Source organism: Protopterus annectens, chromosome 7.part0, assembly GCF_019279795.1.
Source record: "Protopterus annectens isolate FY-2018-M chromosome 7.part0, PAN1.0, whole genome shotgun sequence".
In the NCBI taxonomy this organism is placed as follows: domain Eukaryota; kingdom Metazoa; phylum Chordata; order Ceratodontiformes; family Protopteridae; genus Protopterus; species Protopterus annectens.
Window position 1 is genome coordinate 949,722,057 of NC_056739.1, and position 5,720 is coordinate 949,727,776.

The window sequence follows — 5,720 nt, forward strand, 5'->3', positions numbered from 1 at the left end:
ATTGAGTGATTTTGTTTTTAATTAACAATTTTGTTTTTAACCAATTATGTAATTAACTTTTTGGCGCCAAAAATTTGTGTATATAAAGGAAGTGACATGTTAGGGGAAATGGTTCTGAAGAAATCTGGTAAATGCAGATGAAAGCGCTCAACCATTCTAACTAGATGTACTTTGTGGTGCTGGCAGTTATCGAATAAAGTTGTGTGACAAAAAGCAACAGGCGAGTTTGCTTCTGATTCACGGCTCGAGTCCAGGGGATCTACGTTTGCTATTCTAAGAGTTATTGTTGTTTTGTTCCACTTTGGTTAATAAATTTACAGAGGCTGATTTTATGTGAGGTACTGTCTGATTCCCGCCAACGGAGCACGTCCTGACTAGAAAGTGTGGCTCAAGAATTGTTAATTACCCTAAAACTCTTTGGGTGTTTTACATCTATTATCAGTTAATTTATAGTAGTTGGTAGGTGCATTCGCACTTGGAGGGAGTCCGTAAGATCAGCGTAGGTAGTCTAGGTGCCACGCGGTGAGCACTTAGCTTGGGGGGCTAACTAGGATCTAAATAGGGGAGAGAGACAGTGGTTTAATTTAGTAGTAAGTGACTTTACAAGGCTAATAAGACTCATGCATTTCCCAAAGTTGTTGCCTTTTAAAATAATATTCAGCAAGTGAGTATGACAAAAGCCAAGCACCCTTAAACAACAGATAACAACACAGAAATACATTTTATAAGTACCAGAGTGTCCTATAAGTAGTCAAAGGCATCAACCAGTATTGTTCAGCAAACATTAGTAGCGAGTAACAGCGACGCCAACAAAGTATTCAAGTCTGCCACATTTCCATAGGAGTCTAATAGTTACATTAATTAAACTCTATATGTTTTACAAAGGAGAAGCAGTGAATGTAGTTGTTCTATATTACAAACACTTTGACTCTAGTTCTTTGACACTATGCAGCGTGAACAGTAAATGCAGACCCTGAGGTATTTCTATGAATGCCTAGTAGCCAGTCGCACTGAACAAAGCTCAAAAACAAAACAATTTATGAAATGGCAGTAGCTCAGTTATTTCTTTGTAATAGATTAGTAAAAACAGAGCAGTAAACGCTGTTATACTGTATGAAGAACAATTTAACTAAGGTTCAAAGACGCTATGCAGCGCCAGCCATACATTTAGACCTTGAATCATTTCTGTGAAAGTTTTGTAGTCAGTCACGCTGAGCACAATTCAAAAAACTACAATAGCATAAGTTAACAATAAGACAGTTGTTTTCTCTGAAAGAGATAATCATTTACCTAGTGGCAGGGAGATGCAGCCGGGCAGGAAGCCAGGACAGTACCTGATGCAGTCAGTTGTGGAGGACAAGAAATAAAATGGCGGAAACTGCTGGGGTGTAATTATAACTTTGCTGACATCATTACACCACAAGAACTCAGCAGGGTCCTAAAGGTATCTGGTTTTAGGTGCAGTAGTCAATTTTTAAAAGTAAATGCTTGCCTTTTTCCCTGGATTTACTGTTTGGGAATAAATTTACAGAGGCTGATTTTATGTGAGGTACTGTCTGATTCCATGTGAGCACGTCCTGACTAGAAAGTGTGGCTCAAGAATTGTTATTTACCCTAAAACTCTTTGGGTGTTTTACATCTATTATCAGTTAATTTATAGTAGTTGGTAGGTGCATTCGCACTTGGAGGGAGTCCGTAAGATCAGCGTAGGTAGTCTAGGTGCCACGCGGTGAGCAGTTAGCTTGGGGGGCTAACTAGGATCTAAATAGGGGAGAGAGACAGTGGTTTAATTTAGTAGTAAGTGACTTTACAAGGCTAATAAGACTCATGCATTTCCCAAAGTTGTTGCCTTTTAAAATAATATTCAGCAAGTGAGTATGACAAAAGCCAAGCACCCTTAAACAACAGATAACAACACAGAAATACGTTTTATAAGTACCAGAGTGTCCTATAAGTAGTCAAAGGCATCAACCAGTATTGTTCAGCAAACATTAGTAGCGAGTAACAGCGACGCCAACAAAGTATTCAAGTCTGCCACATTTCCATAGGAGTCTAATAGTTACATTAATTAAACTCTATATGTTTTACAAAGGAGAAGCAGTGAATGTAGTTGTTCTATATTACAAACACTTTGACTCTAGTTCTTTGACACTATGCAGCGTGAACAGTAAATGCAGACCCTGAGGTATTTCTATGAATGCCTAGTAGCCAGTCGCACTGAACAAAGCTCAAAAACAAAACAATTTATGAAATGGCAGTAGCTCAGTTATTTCTTTGTAATAGATTAGTAAAAACAGAGCAGTAAACGCTGTTATACTGTATGAAGAACAATTTAACTAAGGTTCAAAGGCTATGCAGCGCCAGCCATACATTTAGACCTTGAATCATTTCTGTGAAAGTTTTGTAGTCAGTCACGCTGAGCACAATTCAAAAACTACAATAGCATAAGTTAACAATAAGACAGTTGTTTTCTGAAAGAGATAATCATTTACCTAGTGGCAGGAGATGCAGCGCAGGAAGCCAGGACAGTACCTGATGCAGTCAGTTGTGGAGGACAAGAAATAAAATGGCGGAAACTGCTGGGGTGTAATTATAACTTTGCTGACATCATTACACCACAAGAACTCAGCAGGGTCCTAAAGGTATCTGGTTTTAGGTGCAGTAGTCAATTATTAAAAGTAAATGCTTGCCTTTTTCCCTGGATTTACTGTTTGGGAATAAATTTACAGAGGCTGATTTTATGTGAGGTACTGTCTGATTCCCGCCAACGGAGCACGTCCTGACTAGAAAGTGTGGCTCAAGAATTGTTAATTACCCTAAAACTCTTTGGGTGTTTTACATCTATTATCAGTTAATTTATAGTAGTTGGTAGGTGCATTCGCACTTGGAGGGAGTCCGTAAGATCAGCGTAGGTAGTCTAGGTGCCACGGTGAGCAGTTAGCTTGGGGGGCTAACTAGGATCTAAATAGGGGAGAGAGACAGTGGTTTAATTTAGTAGTAAGTGACTTTACAAGGCTAATAAGACTCATGCATTTCCCAAAGTTGTTGCCTTTTAAAATAATATTCAGCAAGTGAGTATGACAAAAGCCAAGCACCCTTAAACAACAGATAACAACACAGAAATACATTTTATAAGTACCAGAGTGTCCTATAAGTAGTCAAAGGCATCAACCAGTATTGTTCAGCAAACATTAGTAGCGAGTAACAGCGGCGCCAACAAAGTATTCAAGTCTGCCACATTTCCATAGGAGTCTAATAGTTACATTAATTAAACTCTATATGTTTTACAAAGGAGAAGCAGTGAATGTAGTTGTTCTATATTACAAACACTTTGACTCTAGTTCTTTGACACTATGCAGCGTGAACAGTAAATGCAGACCCTGAGGTATTTCTATGAATGCCTAGTAGCCAGTCGCACTGAACAAAGCTCAAAAACAAAACAATTTATGAAATGGCAGTAGCTCAGTTATTTCTTTGTAATAGATTAGTAAAAACAGAGCAGTAAACGCTGTTATACTGTATGAAGAACAATTTAACTAAGGTTCAAAGACGCTATGCAGCGCCAGCCATACATTTAGACCTTGAATCATTTCTGTGAAAGTTTTGTAGTCAGTCACGCTGAGCACAATTCAAAAAACTACAATAGCATAAGTTAACAATAAGACAGTTGTTTTCTCTGAAAGAGATAATCATTTACCTAGTGGCAGGGAGATGCAGCCGGGCAGGAAGCCAGGACAGTACCTGATGCAGTCAGTTGTGGAGGACAAGAAATAAAATGGCGGAAACTGCTAGGGTGTAATTATAACTTTGCTGACATCATTACACCACAAGAACTCAGCAGGGTCCTAAAGGTATCTGGTTTTAGGTGCAGTAGTCAATTATTAAAAGTAAATGCTTGCCTTTTTCCCTGGATTTACTGTTTGGGAATAAATTTACAGAGGCTGATTTTATGTGAGGTACTGTCTGATTCCCGCCAACGGAGCACGTCCTGACTAGAAAGTGTGGCTCAAGAATTGTTAATACCCCTAAAACTCTTTGGGTGTTTTACATCTATTATCAGTTAATTTATAGTAGTTGGTAGGTGCATTCGCACTTGGAGGGAGTCCGTAAGATCAGCGTAGGTAGTCTAGGTGCCACGCGGTGAGCAGTTAGCTTGGGGGGCTAACTAGGATCTAAATAGGGGAGAGAGACAGTGGTTTAATTTAGTAGTAAGTGACTTTGCAAGGCTAATAAGACTCATGCATTTCCCAAAGTTGTTGCCTTTTAAAATAATATTCAGCAAGTGAGTATGACAAAAGCCAAGCACCCTTAAACAACAGATAACAACACAGAAATACATTTTATAAGTACCAGAGTGTCCTATAAGTAGTCAAAGGCATCAACCAGTATTGTTCAGCAAACATTAGTAGCGAGTAACAGCGACGCCAACAAAGTATTCAAGTCTGCCACATTTCCATAGGAGTCTAATAGTTACATTAATTAAACTCTATATGTTTTACAAAGGAGAAGCAGTGAATATAGTTGTTCTATATTACAAACACTTTGACTCTAGTTCTTTGACACTATGCAGCATGAACAGTAAATGCAGACCCCGAGGTATTTCTATGAATGCCTAGTAGCCAGTCGCACTGAACAAAGCTCAAAAACGAAACAATTTATGAAATGGCAGTAGCTCAGTTATTTCTTTGTAATAGATTAGTAAAAAACAGAGCAGTAAACGCTGTTATACTGTATGAAGAACAATTTAACTAAGGTTCAAAGACGCTATGCAGCGCCATACATTTAGACCTTGAATCATTTCTGTGAAAGTTTTGTAGTCAGTCACGCTGAGCACAATTCAAAAAACTACAATAGCATAAGTTAACAATAAGACAGTTGTTTTCTCTGAAAGAGATAATCATTTACCTAGTGGCAGGGAGATGCAGCCGGGCAGGAAGCCAGGACAGTACCTGATGCAGTCAGTTGTGGAGGACAAGAAATAAAATGGCGGAATCTGCTGGGGTGTAATTATAACTTTGCTGACATCATTACACCACAAGAACTCAGCAGGGTCCTAAAGGTATCTGGTTTTAGGTGCAGTAGTCAATATATTTATGTGTACATATATATGTATATGTGTATATATATATATATATATATATATATATATATATATATATATATTAAATATATATGTATATATATATATATATATATATATATATATATATATATGTGTGTGTGTGTGTGTGTGTGTGTGTGTGTGTGTGTGTCTATAAAGTAATGCATACCCTGTGCAAACACACTTACACATGCTTACCAGTGTTTATATATGCTTAAACCTGCTTACTAGTGCCTTATTCATTATGACTCTGACACTTCACTCCAGTTAACTTTTAATTGTTATTTTGCAGGTTATACAGCAGACAGATGTCGCAATATGTTCATGTACAGATTACCGATGGTAAATGGTATGTGATGCAGTGGGATTCGGAATGGGAATGTGTGTTTGTTAGGCGGTTGCTCTAACAAATACACTATTGCTGTGCTGCTTCTTTGGCATATATACCCATATACCCATGGTTCCTGGTTCCCCAAACACCCACCCCAATGCCTCCCTAACACTGCAGTCATCCATTCTCCAGTTTGATTCGTGGTGTATCCACACCACTACACATTGGCTACCCCTATTCCTATAGACCCATCCCTTCGGCTGACTCACTCCACATATCCTCAGAACT

The 5,720-nt window shown here is 38.4% G+C and overlaps 1 long non-coding RNA gene across 1 annotated transcript; it reads right to left on the reverse strand.

Annotated features, from left to right (window-relative positions):
• Positions 1 to 530: 530 nt before the first annotated feature.
• LOC122805855 lies at positions 531 to 2,923 on the reverse strand. The gene is made up of 3 exons (XR_006365468.1): positions 2,816 to 2,923; positions 1,614 to 1,761; positions 531 to 554 (listed from the first exon to the last, which is right to left on the reverse strand). It is a non-coding gene; the product is annotated as an uncharacterized LOC122805855 (long non-coding RNA).
• Between the last annotated feature and the right edge of the window lie 2,797 nt (positions 2,924 to 5,720).